This window comes from Papilio machaon, chromosome 2 (assembly GCF_912999745.1).
Source record: "Papilio machaon chromosome 2, ilPapMach1.1, whole genome shotgun sequence".
In the NCBI taxonomy this organism is placed as follows: Eukaryota; Metazoa; Arthropoda; class Insecta; order Lepidoptera; family Papilionidae; genus Papilio; species Papilio machaon.
In genome coordinates, this window is record NC_059987.1 from 8,434,432 (window position 1) to 8,449,282 (window position 14,851).

Sequence of the window (14,851 nt, forward strand, 5' to 3'; positions counted from 1 at the left end):
AATTGCAAAGGGGATTTTTGTTATTGAAATATTGGATTTTAGTCATGGTGTGACGAGAGCAAGCTTTTGCTCTCGTCTCAGCGAATAATCAGCAAAAACATTCAACGTTCTCTGTACAAAAACGATGATCAGCACACAATGGTAAAAATTGCCACTATGGACTAAACTTCGAATGGAACTGTGACTTGCTTAAAATAACAGTGAAGAATAATCCACAACTGAGCACACAATTTAAGGCAACACCCATGTGCAAAACAAAATAATGATGATAATTGAGTATTGTTAGTGGTGAATGTGCGTGCGTGCGTGCGTGCGAATATTATATTAAGTATAAGACGTATTAATCGTGCTATTTAAGTAGAATTAGTTAATAGTAGCTTGGCTATTAGTGTTGTGTTTCTGGCTCGTAAATACATTCTGTGTCCGATTTATGCACTTTTGGTTCATCATAGACATAGGCCACCCCCTTAAAATTCAAAGTTGCAGTAATTTAGGTTTTGTATGGTATAAGTAAAATTTTTACCGAGGTCAATATAGTTTCTCATAACTCCAATAAACATTTTCAAATAAGTCAGATGAGTACTTCATCTGACTTATTTGGTATTATTGGTTTAAAACGTTAAGGATTTTAAAATAAAGTTCTACGCTCAATCTTTAATAAATCCTGCCAAAACGTCCTCGAAACTCGAAACGTTATCGAAATTTTTCACAACACTAAGCTAGGATGCGCGGCGCCCGCGCCGCCCGCGCTTCGTGCAGTGCGGCCATGAGGCCTACAAATTTTGAGATAGATTTGACCTCAATCCGCACTAGGCGTAATTAATTTCTTTTCAGTGCGTTTGGGGCCTGTAGGACCTCATTTTTATCTAATTACGCCATTGGGCTAGATATCGCAAGAGAAACATTTCTATATATTTGACTCTGTCGTACTCATAGAAATACTGATCTAGTAGCCTCCCGCACAGAGCGAAACAACTCGATTTTGACTGCCGCACCAGCGAGAAGTCACGCTTTGGGCCTGTTCTGCCTCAATCCGCAGTTAACGTGTTAAACCTGTAATAACAGCATGCATTTCCATTTATATAGCAAGGAGATGGTATATTATGCAGATTGCGCTGCCGTCTTAGTGGCGACGTCTTAGCGCCGCGGATGACGATCTAAAATTAATATAAATGTGCCATCACTAGGTATTACCTCATTTTATATGTATTTAATCGTCCTATTTAGATCCATATTGTTTTATTCGTATAATTTTAGAAAAGCTAGAAAGATTACATTCTCCTACATAGTTCACAATATTTTTACTTTAAAATAAAGAAATTTTCTACTAAATTTTTTACTTAGCAATTATCTGATAATACGCAAAGATTTAACGTCACGAATTCATTTTGTAATGTCGTGCTAGTAAGACTTAAATTAGAGTTTTATGAAAAAAAAAAAACAAATACATGTTTGTAAATAACAAAGTACGGAAATATGAAGAATACGATGGTGAGATGATTTAATTTTAAAAGGGAAATTTATTTAAAGCAAAGTGTATTTGAATTCTCGATATAATGAAAATCAATTTCAATCAGAATTTAAAATAAATAATACAGGATGGCTTAGTTTATACAAGCAAGCGTAAACGATTCAGAACCAAAGGAATAACATCCAACGCCCCGTTTCCCAAACGGTAAATTACTCACGCACGGAAGAGCGATCAAACGCCAATCATGGCTTCCTAACACCCTGTACTATGGAGAGAATTCCTAAATAAATTTTAACTAACCTTCTTTAACAGTTATTTCCTTGAAAGTGTAAAATTTAACAGTGGTAGACGCCAACAACAAGAACCTCTGTTGCACGACTAGGCCGGCTAGCCCGGTGAAATACCACGACCACATAGAAGATAGGCGTAAAGTGGAAGCAATTGCGCGTTTCGTCTGATGAGTGTGGTGCTGGAGGCCCAATTTAAGTCGTCTTCTCCTTCCCACCACTTTCTTATAAAGGAAAAGCCGGAGATGGGATGGGGATTTGTCGGAGCCTGGGGACGTAGAGTAAGGGAAAAATATTATCTTTCTGTGCGTCCCCTCCTCCGATGAATAAAAGTAGGCAACGCATCGCTATTTCAGCGAAACAGGTGGTCGCTTGCTCATTTGCCACCTAATGATATAAAAAAAGTAAAAATATACAATTATCTAAATTATACTGAATGCAACCTAAAACAAAGCATATTAAAACAATATTAACGAATATTATAAACGTTACGTAGCTAAGAAATAAATATTTATAACAGCAATAAGAGTTAATAAATAAAATAAATGAATATCGCCAATTTTATTAATTTATAACTACTGGCATGAAATATTAAATTAAAACACATGCATTATTTATAAGAATTGAATTTATTACATGTGTGGTTTGAACACATGTTTATGCAATTTTGTGGTTCTCGTTCATAAATAACAAGTGTATTTTGTCAAATTAATTTTAGACCCAAATCATCTATAGAAATTGTTTCTAAAATATTTAATGTATTGCATACAAAAATAATAATTAATTGGCTTAAATGCATTATAAAATTGTGTAAAATAATTTGAACGTTTCAATCAAAGAATGAAAAGACATGTATACGACTCATTTTTATAAGAACAACTTAGTTATAAAAACTACAACTTAATCCTTAAGGAAAATAAATATATGAAATATGCGTGCGATATGACAGACTCTGTCAGGCCGTATATACTTATGTAAGCGTCCGGGACATGTTTGCTTACTCCGGTTAACAAGTTTACACAGTGAGACCCCGTTAGACCTAGCCCTACCATGTGGACATCAAAGCTATTTTGTTACATATATGAATATTAAAATAACCTACGCTAGGTAACGAGCAATCATAGCTTGTATCCCTTGTTAGGTAAAAGCGTTATATATTTCTTTTTAAATATTAATAAAACACTGTTTTTATGTTTATCTTTGACCAAAGCCTTGTCAAACATAATTGTCAAAGATACGAATTGTTATCAAACATAGCTGTCTGACTGATGTCTAATGTCTGAAACCTCAAATGAAATATCTTTATTTACCTTAGGCTTATATTTTGCATATAGCAGTATCATGATTGTCAATAATCATAGGGTCTATAGTACTATCTCTCTAGTCCCAGTTATGCTCACTGATATTAAGTGCATTGAACATAAAGTGTACTGGAATCCCATTAAAGTAGGCATATGTCGGATTTTCGGGGCATTTGCAGCACTGCGTAGCTTCGTTACTGTGCGTTTAATGGCCATTCATTAACGTTTCATGCAACTACACCGAGATCAAGTGAAATACTACTGCATGTTATCAATACTGTTCGTTGTTCTATGAACTTCGTAACAGCGTTGGTCTTATATTTTGTGATTGAATACCGATGACTATAATCATTATAGTTTTGTACCCAGTATGTGTGAATGGTCCTTCATTTAAATAGACTATTTAAGAAATATTTTACATTAGCTGTTATAAAAAAAGAATATTTATTGCCTCAAAATGAGGGGAATAAACTCCTGTTTAAATTTGCTCATCGCTAAATTCTTCGGTCAATATATATAGCAATAGATATTATAGATATTGAATATCTACTACCTACTACCAATATTAATGTTCCGTTTGTAAATTCTTAGAGAAATAAAGTTCTTATCCATCTGAGCGTCAAGAAATCTTTAATCACAATTATATACAAATGTATATTTGTTATACAAACAATAGTAGTGGAAGTAATCCTCAAATCTCTTCATTTAAGCTCGTGTGTGTGCATTAGCATTCAGTGAGAGCTGAGTAGTGGTCATTTCAATTTGAATACACCGTTGCAGGTGCCGGTGAGTAGTGCAATGTTGTGGAAAACGACCCTGTTACAAAACGTTACACGGAAATTTTACAAAATAAAATTTAAAATATGTTTAGTCACTAATTATTATCGGCAACAATGGACCTGTTATTATTGTTGAAATGGTTTACATTGCTTTCAATATATGTTGCAGTTTCTATTTTTTTTTTAAGAAACCACGAAATTATAATTAATATTATAGTTGCTGCCTTTATGGCTGTTGGTTATAGTCACTATTACAATACAATTATAAAGTTTTTCTATTTTTAAGATTATTTCGTTTTAATGATATTTGAATTATACGAAAATGGTTACTAAAAATTTCAAGTATACTTTCTCCAATGAATTCATACAAAATGCGAAAACGTTTGTTGCAGATAGAAATTCCAATAACCTGCATTATTCTAGCAATCTGAGACTCGTGGAATTCGTTTTATCGAATTCTTACAATTTACACCTTTAATTTGCGAAATCAAATACTTTTTAAGTAAGTGTGGAGTGTGTCAATTAAAACTAAGTTTCATAGAAGAAACATCAGTCATTAACTTCGAAGTTTTATTATGAACTAGCTTTTACCCGCGACTTCGTCCGCGCGGAATAAAATGCACACAAGATAAAAAAGTTCCTATGCCCGTCTCCTAGTTCTAAACTACCTCCCTATCAATTTTCAGCTAAATCAGTTCGAGCGATCTTGATTTATAAATAGTGTAACACGACTTTCTTTTATGTATATAGATTAGTTTTTAGAAACTAAATAATTAACGTGACGTTTTAAACCATTTATTTAACTTTAACAATACTTTTACAATATTACTATAAATGTTTCTATTCACGCCTTACCTATATTGTTTGATTATCGCGTTGCCAAATTGAATGATCTACGTATGTATTGAATTGTCTAGAGGCGACAGGGCGTTGTTTGCCCTCTCACGGTAACAAGTTTATATTGCCGTGCCATCGTTAGTGCGACGCGCCTCTCTAAATTATATCGACATTGTGTATACAAACAGACAACGTTATACAAAATTAATAGGCAAATAGCAAAAAAAACTCAAAAGAAATATATAAATAAAAAGTAGCTGCTATATTTTCATTTTTGCTAGTTGAAAGGCGAATGTTTCTTGTTATAAAGGCGAACCAGTAACCAACGTGCTTTTGAATAAAGAGTATGTCCCAAGATAATGCCGAAACGAAATCCGTAATCTCTACGAATTGTTTGTAATAGCCACAATCGAAAATTAGCATTACCAATAGTGACATAATATCTATCAAAATTGGGAAACTGCTATCTTACTAATATTATAAATGCGAATGTGTAGATGGATGGATGAATGGATGTTTGTTTGAATGTATCTCCGGAACTGCTCAACGGATTTTGATGAAATTTGGCACAAATGTAGAACATAGTCTGGAAGAACACATAGGAAACTTCTTAAGTTTTTTTTTTAATTCTGGGCGGACGTAGTCGCGGCCAACAGTTAGTATCATATACTTGTTAAAGGTTACTTTACTTTAAAATCATAAAGTTATGGCATAAGGTTAAGGCTCGAGGAGGCATTCAATTTCGTCGTGCAAACATAATGTAAGAGAAAACATCTCACAGCAAATGTCGGAGGTAAACATGACACGGGCGTGAGCAAGCAATTGCCTTGACTTTAAGTAATATAGCATCTTATGTCACCGATCATTTGTGCTCTTCGTCAGTTTACAATCTGACTAGGCATATTATAAACTGATAAAAAAATGAGTTCTATGGCACAATTATAACAAAAACCTAGATAATTTTCTGGTAATGCCTGGTTGTTGTTGTAAAGATGATAAGTTTAAAGGACAAAAATGAGCGGTTGAATTTAATCTAGTAGAACACAACGCTCGGGGAAAAACAATTACAAAAGAATACAAAGCTCACACTTTACTCTTTATAGCTTGCGGGCAGTTTGTACGGACTTACGAGTTGCCTCGTAGCGACTTAATTGTTACTGTGCACCATTTCTGATAATAAAACGACTTAAATAATTTTAATTTTTTATCACGAAATTGCGACAAATTGCCAGTTGAAATAATAATGTTTTTTTTTTTTTTTTAAATATTTAAATAAATCAGTCAACATTGTAATATTTCATTTAAATCTTTAAATCGTAAGAATAAGCGCAAATTGTTATCTCATAATTTAATCTGAATACAATTTGCATATGAAACTATTGACATGACTTGAATCTTACTTCGGAATAGCTACAACTGTTCTAGAATTCCAGGTAATATAGAGGTAATTACAACGCTAACATGCCGACAAAGAGAAAAAGTTTATTCATTTATTCATTAAAAATTATATTATTAATTAAATATGTAATATTTTTTTAATTTGTTTATAACGATTCAAGGTGACTTCAAGTTAAAAAGAACAATAACTATCTTACCTACTTAAACAACAACTACGACCGAAAATTAAAAAAATGCTTAATCATCAGTAAAAACGCAATATTGGCTATGGCAACCAATTTCACCTGAAGTTTCTATAAGATTTAAAAACAAAGCAATACCCGAATTTTCATCTCAATATTTATAAAAATAACACGTATCTAAAAAGCTAATAAAAATAATAGTAAAACCAATTTTCGTATAAAACATAATAAGAAAATAAAGAATTAAAAGAAAAGATGACTTGAGACGGTTCTCCGCGAAAAGACTGATGTCAAAGAATGTTTGAAGCGGTACAAATAGCGCGAGTCAAACAACACGGCAATAAAGATTCATTGCTCAGATATTTTACCGACTACGAACTTGCAAACGACGCAAGGCACAGGCGAACAAGTATCTAAATAATTAATATTATTAAAAAGTCTTCATATTCAAGACAGTTCCCCTGTTATTATACTTGTAAACAACTTATTGCTTTCTCTTTCAGTCTCTTTTAGAAAAACAGAGACAATACTATCTTTCATTAAAGTGTTAAGATAATATAAATCAATTATAAGAGACATTATACGAATGTTTTCAGTGGTCTATGGTGATTTTTTTAACTCAGATTTTGGTATGTACGTAAGATAATTGAGTAATTATGATAGTTTTTAATTAATATTGTAAATAAAATAATTTATGTATGTCTATTAGTAATTTTATAATTAAAATTTGTTAAAATATTTAACTTGGACCACAATCCAAACACACGAATAAGTTTTCATTTCAATGTGAGATAGCGGAGGCGTTGTCATGGTAACAAAGAAGAATGCGAAGTACCGAAAATAAATTAGGTCCCAATTTGTTTTCATCATAATTTCGAGGGAAAGAAATTAAATAAAAGTATTCGGAATGTTCGTCTGCAATTAAAAATACTAATTTGCAGTCGCTATCATGTTCCCTAGATTAAGTTTTTGAGTAATTTAATCTGGTACAGTGTTTATTCTTTTTATTGTTTGTAGAATTCAAAAGTTTCCATTTACATGCGTTTCCACTATCAGTACACCTGTATAAGAACATAATATTTTTTTTTTCAAATAATATTGTTCATTGCTTTTTAGTGCACTAACAAACTAAAGTAAAATTTCAAATTAAGTCGAATTATATTCAAAAACTATACGTCTATCTACAAAAATGACTAGCAAATAGGACATTGCAAAATCAGAATTCAATAACTAGGAAAAGCACTGTTAAAGTTTTAATTAAATTAAGCATCTTTGTGCTGATAGCATGAAAGCTTTTAGCTTATTACTTATTGAATTAAGCTTTTAAAACATTCAACCCTTTTATGCTGCATTTTATGAAAATCTATCATATCAAAAAAATATGTATCAAAGAATATGTCTAGACAGTAATTTAAAAAATCAGTGGTTACAATAAACTAGGGAATGAAAAAAAGCTTTTTAAACTAATTTGTAAGCATACCAATTTTTCTCTTCTCCTCTTCGTAAATCTCTGTTATGTCTATTATTTTATCCTAGAATCAATGTTTAGAAATATAAAGAAACGTAACTTAACAGTAGAATAGTTCTTAGCTTACTTAAAGGCCATGGTTAGGGGTCCATACTGGAGTGGTATACGCTTGTTACATCAAAGAAATAGCCTCAAAGCATACATTTTAATGGAATACTGTACATTCAAGTCCACTCGTATACTAGCAATTCCATCCCGTGATAACTAAACCGTATTTTGAACGGTCAAATGACTTAATTTAAATTACCACTTTGAGACACCGCGCTCGCTCAAACGCACTGATTAATTCAATTAATTTACATTTGAACATATGGACTGTCTATATTCTACTAAGTACCTATATATCCGTTATTTAGATACAGGGCATAATTTGAATGTATTGAACAAAATTTTATTTTAATGTTCATCGTTCCTTGTGCGTACTGCAAAGGATTGGTACAAGTTGCCGGCGTCAGTTTTTCCGTCCAAGTAAGATGTGGAGAAGAAGAAGACCTTCAAGAGTAGAATGAATAGGCATTTACAAAGCTAGGGCGTACCATCTTTAGACCACATCATTACTTCATCAGGTGGGATCGTGGTCGAGCGCTAGCTTATTCAATATAAAAAACATAGCTAGAAAATTATCATCAATTTTGTATGTAAAAAAAACTTTCAAAATGAAAACCTAATGATTTCAATTATGCTTGTCGACATTCAAGTTTCCGTGGTGTAGCGGTTATCACATCTGCCTAACACGCAGAAGGCCCCCGGTTCGATCCCGGGCGGAAACATAATTTTTTCCATTCAAAATACAGCTTGCTGTTGACTTTTTTGATACCCTATTTATTTTTAAGCAATCATATTCTATTTTAAAGTTATATGCAAACAAAAAGTTTAGTGTTTTTTTAATAAAATGAGAGGAATGTGTCTAGACAGTGGAAACTGACTTACAGACAAAACATACAATAAACATTTACTTCTGGTACAAAAGTCCAATAAAGTTACGTCTTAGGGAAATGGCAGAACAATGTTCAAGGTAAACTTGTTATAGTACGTGAAAGCCGTTTTGAACATGGTAGTGCATTCAATTTAAAAGTCTCTCTACAATATAAAAGCTAAGATATTACTAAGAAAATTTTTATACAAGTAAAATAATACTATTTTGTGTATGACGAAAAAAAAAATATTTAAAGTCTACAAACGAATTTTTTATCATTTAAGTTTTGTCGTAGTAGTTAGTAACTTCGTTATTCAATTGGAACGATAAAAATTAGCAAGAATAATATTAGAAAGTTTATGTTAGCTAGTGTTGTACGTATATAAGTAATGTAAGTTCCTTTCACAAGAGAGAATATAGAACCATACAAAATGAATGTTGTAAATTTATATTGAATTCCGTTCGTGCGACCGCACATTTGTAAAGCGTTGCACAGCGTTGAAAGCTTTACGGTTTGTGGTAATTGCCGATGTTGTGCACAACACTATTTTATAAAAAAATATATATTTAAGCTTATAAGCTTATTTGGAATAATATATATTTTACTTGATAAAAAAAATAAAATTAATAATTCGCTTCTAAATTATAATTTTACCACGTTACTTTAAAATCCTGACATTTATGACTGTACTCTATGTCACTCTATATTTTGATTTACCTCAAATATCCTTTGATCGTAATCGGATTAACATAAACTATGAATACACCATAATTGTTATTGTTATGACCACACTCATTATACCATAAATATAGGTTGGCTGGCAGCGATCCAAATTATATGCCATTATTTAAACATATATTGCATCATATTGCTTGACATGGTTATCTGTAATGACCAGTTAAATTGTACGCTATGAAGTAACACTAACATTAAGTTAATAAAACGTGGATGGCCAAATTATATCTTGTTTTAAATTATTATGACAATTAGTAGAAAAAAATATTTTTTTAACACTAAAAATTAAGGTTGCAGGAGTGCACTGGATAAGGGCGGCAAGAGGACCGGGTATTGTGGCAATAAGTGGGGGAGGCCTATGTTCAGCAGTGGACGAACCCAGGCTGATTACGATGATGATGACTAAAAATTAAGCAAATAAATCTATCGTGTCTATTAATAAGCATCTCATTGTATTATTTTACACATAGGTGACTGGCTATTGTGTTGCTCGAATTTCACCTTAGTTTCATTATGCAGGATATGCAAATTTGCTTTAAAGCGTGCTTTGTACTTTGGTCAAACGTGTTCTCAGTCCGCGCAGTTCTAATGTATGCAAACTAAGTTTCTGATTGACATTTCAGACGATACAAAGCACGCCAAACAATCTATGATGCAGTTAGGAAATTTGATTTAGTCGATTAAATATTTATATTTACAGTAGCCCTTGTTAATAAACAACACACTCAAGCTAAAAGCTAGATAATAATGGCTATAGGCATCACTTTTAAATTTGGAACTATTATTTTTCACAAACACTCAAAACAATAACTCCATTTGCAAACACAAAGCGATTTGTTCAAGCCACGGGAAAGTATTCAATTTCGTCAGGCATAATGCAATTGAAAATAAGTTCGCTACTACCGGAAGTGCTGAAAACAAAAGCGGTGTTTACATATAGATTATTGTAGGTTATATATAATATTATATACATATATACTAATATTATAAATGCAAAATTTATATGGATGGGTAGATGTTTGTTTGAAGATATCTCCGGAAGAGCTGAACGGATCTTGATGAAATTTGGTATAGATTAGAACATAGTCTGGAAGAGCACATAGGTTACTTATTAATTTTTTTTTAATCACACGCGGACGGTGTCGCGGTCGACAGCTAGTATATTATAAGGTGGCAAATAACTAAGCGTCCAATTAAATTCTGAATTAGGCTATAGCAGTGAAAATACGTAAATAGTTAATCAGTTGATATATAAATAAATCTAAAATACACTTTACAGACTGCAACTAAATAAAGGAAACAATTATTGTGAATTATGGCACATCTTTCCGGCCTAGACAAGCAGAACAGCATCCAAATTTATATTTTATACGGCACTTTGTGTGAATTTGAATACTTTCCAGCTGCTATCAAGTATCCTGTATTGAAACTTTAGTGTAAATGACACCATTCAAAATGTTTGTCGTTCCAATAAAGTATAAAGGAATGATTTACATAAGAATGGCTAGAGAACCTAACTTAAATAGAATTGGACCTAAAATTATTTTGGCGTATTAAAATTACTTTAGAAATTCAACCCTGTAGGAGTTTCCATTTAAATTAAATTGGAAAAGTTAGAGACGATACTTAAGCTTATAACTAAGGGTAAAAGAGATAAATAAATCAACTTAAAATCTGAATTAACTTAAACATAAGGCAAAATAAGAATGAAAATAATTATTTACTAAAAATTCAATACTAAGACTACATTTCTCATATTGCTGTGTACCTCTTTTTTATGAAACACCCTGTGTAATTGTTTAAAATATTTGTGCTCGTAAAACTGAATACCCATCATTTTCCTTTCAGTAAATTAAATTTTTTAATTTCATTTCCACTGGAAGCATGGCTGTAATTATGCTCGCTAAACAAATAACTCGCATTTAAATTGTATACCAACTCTAAGCAATTGACTTGTATACAAACGCCATTAAAAGCTACAGTTATGAAAAGCGTTAAAGGTATTGACTGACAACGGCCGTCGGAATAACGAATAATAACTCACTCCCTGAATACGGAGACTTGTTAGTGTCCTCCGGTAACAAATTTTCACGCCTGCCTTCATTAGTGCGCACCGGTTGGCCGAAATGTTCTGCCATTGCACGTAACGTGGTATGAAATATTGTTCCTGCTATATAAATATATAAAATATAACCTTAGTACATAAGAACTGTAATTAATTAGTTCATTAATAGATAGTTCTGCATTTGAACAATGTAAGTTTAAGTACAAAGTTATTTAAAATGGGATATTTTTTTACAGTAACAGATTTTTAAAAGAGCAGTTTTTAATAAGAGTAAAGAAAGAATGTTTTCTAGCTGCATGTTTATTAACAGAAAATGACGTTTTTATGTGAATTTTACGTGACATGGTAATATTAATAATATACCTAAATATCCCCTTTTTTATTTAGAAAGTTTATAGAAAGTAAAAAATATTATAGAGAACTAATTAACATCTTCATTTGTATAAGGATAAGACAAAGCAAACGAGATCTGTCGCTTAGGAAGTGTGAATTGATGAAATCTTGTTTGTAGCCTCTTCGTAACGAGTTTACTCCAGACTACCTTCATTAGAGCACGTTTGTTAGCTTTGCCATATACGAAGCATAGCCCAATGGAACATTTATAATTAAATTATTTTAAAATCTCTTTATAGAAATAAATATAAAGAGAGGAATGGTAAAATGTACTTTACGAGAAGTGACATTAGCTTCTAACTACTAACTATAATTATTAGATTGCTTGTAGGCTGATGTAATGTCCGCTCTATAAAATATTTGACTATAGAAAGGCGCACTATTAAAAACTTATTCGTACCTTTGAAACATTTTCGTTGTAAAGTTGATCTGGAGATAAATGTTTATTGGTAGTTATAGAATTGACATCTATATTAAAGGCAAATATATTCAATGAATCAGGCTATCAGAGCTTGTTCGCTGTCTCAAAGCTGTAATTTACGTTGAGCTATTCGACCGTTCAAACGCAATTTAATGGTTGTAGGATTGGGATTACTAGAATAGCGCTTAAATGAAATATATTTGAAACATCTTTTTACCTTTTCAAGCCTTTACAAAACAATGTTATCATTTTATTTATAGTTAAATAAACTTGGATTATTTGGTATTAAAAAATTGTGGAAATATCTTGTCATTAATGTGTTAATAATTTTGCGTTTATATCATTAGAATATGTAAAAGACTATCCTATTACCTAATTTAAATCCGTATTGAAATATAATACATATGTGCTACAACAAAGTTGTTTAATATTAATTAAATATCAAGTTACAATGTTTCTTTGATGTGGCACTTCGTCGCTACTCTACAATTATAACTGATACAATATTTAAGCCGAGCTAAATTGACGTCACATTGATACGCTTCAATAACTATGTTTTAGAATTATAATTTATACTCATATATGGCTGCCATTACAAAGATATGGTATATTGAAATTTTATTAAGTTATATTAAATCTAATAAAAGCTGACGTATAATAATTGTTTTTAGCAGTCAATACCGACGACTTCAAATGTTGTTGGTAGAACTAAGCAGTTGACGTTCGCATTACACGGATCGTAGTTTGCAGAAATGCAGCCGGCTGAGATTGAATACTTCAAGCAATTAGTATATGTCAGCGAAAACGGTTCTTGTTTTATAAAACTGTCCTTTTTCGTTATTTAAGAAATCCTTCTCTACTATCTCTACTCATCTATGTTTATATAATAGAGAATATTCATCGAACAATTTTGTGTCTATTTTATTTTATAACAAGGAACTTTTTCGCGACATGCAATTACCAGTAGTTACCTCGTTAGTGTCGGTTGTTTTAAAGCGTACTTCAATTAATTCAGTATTCATAAATATTCCTCTTTTTTAATTAATCGCAAGGAAACATAATTCAATTTTCAGTTGTACATCGTACATGTATTTTGTACTTCATTCGTAGTTAAACTAAAACACGACTAATTTATAACAGCTCAAATGCACAAACTAATTTTTTTGTTAATAAAAACAAAATTGATGATTGTAACTTTATGATACCCACGTAAAGTCGAATGACAACTCACTTGTCAAAAACTGTTAGGGTCTGTTCACACAGGCTGGAGTTAGATCAGAGTAATTTTCATCGCAAATAAAATTGAGCTTTATAACATTGAAACAAGGTTTAATTTCACTATGCATGTATGTTCAAGCGCAAACGTAAAAAAGAAGTGAAAATAAATTAAAGCCTTATGTCAATCGTTTAGAGCTTAACTTTATTTGCGATAATGATTTGCTCTGCTCTCCGCCCTGGTGTCTCTAAACCTCATACCGATTAGGCCCAAGGCGGTCAAAATTTAATTGACATACATACAAACCTATATAAACACACACACTCACACATTCACTCGGATAATTATTAATACAATTACAATTGATTTGCTATTATGAAAAAATTAAATAAACACACATATTTTGCTCCTCTTATATAACCTTTAATGTAAAAAGACTTTTCGTTGCCAGGAATTTCAGAACAGTCGTTATTAGGAAGTCAAATTCGCGTCGTGTTCGTATTTTCGTATGCAAATTGTATTCAGAGGAAATTATGAGATAATTTTCAAAAACCTTTATAAAGAATAACATACCTATTTCTTATATTAGAATGTAAAGGTGAATATACACTAGAGTATTTTCTCAAACATTTCTATGTAATGTAAAAGCATAGTTTCCAAAGCACGTCTGGTTCGTGAATGTATGATACACTAGAACATATCATAGAGCGGCTTGTTGTTTTGTTATAAGTAAATGCTCAAGTCTATACCCACCTTAAGAGTGTGAAATTGTTGTATGATGTAAATCCGTAAGCACAAAAAAATTATATTTCATGTATGGGTTTCTGTTTGTGGTTCTTAAGTATTTCTATTGAAGGTGCAAATATAGAGTAATAAAGGTGAGGACCATACTTATGTCTTCAGTCTCCATTCACTTAACAGTTGTTAGAACTTGTTTATTTCTGTTGCAAACAAATATAACTCATATGCACGTACGGGTTGGATCAAATTTGCTAAAGTTTCAACATTGACAGGATGTTGCGCTGGTCTCGTGCAAAACAGATGGGAAGTAGCGTTCCGCTTGTTAGGATCTTAATTAAAGCCTAATTGATACCTAAACAGACAGGACGAGAGATAACCAAATTATCCAGCGATGCCTAAGAGCTGCCTGCGTGGAATCAACTGTAAATGTTATTCAATTAAAATTCATATTCATATATAATAGACAAGCATTTTTTCAATAAATAACTTGTATTTGACATAATTGGAAATAGTAAATTACAATTTAGGTTAATAAGTAAAATTAACTTAACTAAAAGAAAAAAAATCTTATAAGCAAAAC

At 31.7% G+C, this 14,851-nt stretch overlaps 1 non-coding gene across 1 annotated transcript; it reads left to right on the top strand.

The window, feature by feature from the left end:
- The first annotated feature begins 8,480 nt into the window (after positions 1-8,480).
- Positions 8,481-8,553, top strand: Trnav-aac. The gene has a single exon. It is a non-coding gene; the product is annotated as a tRNA-Val (tRNA).
- Positions 8,554-14,851: the final 6,298 nt, after the last annotated feature.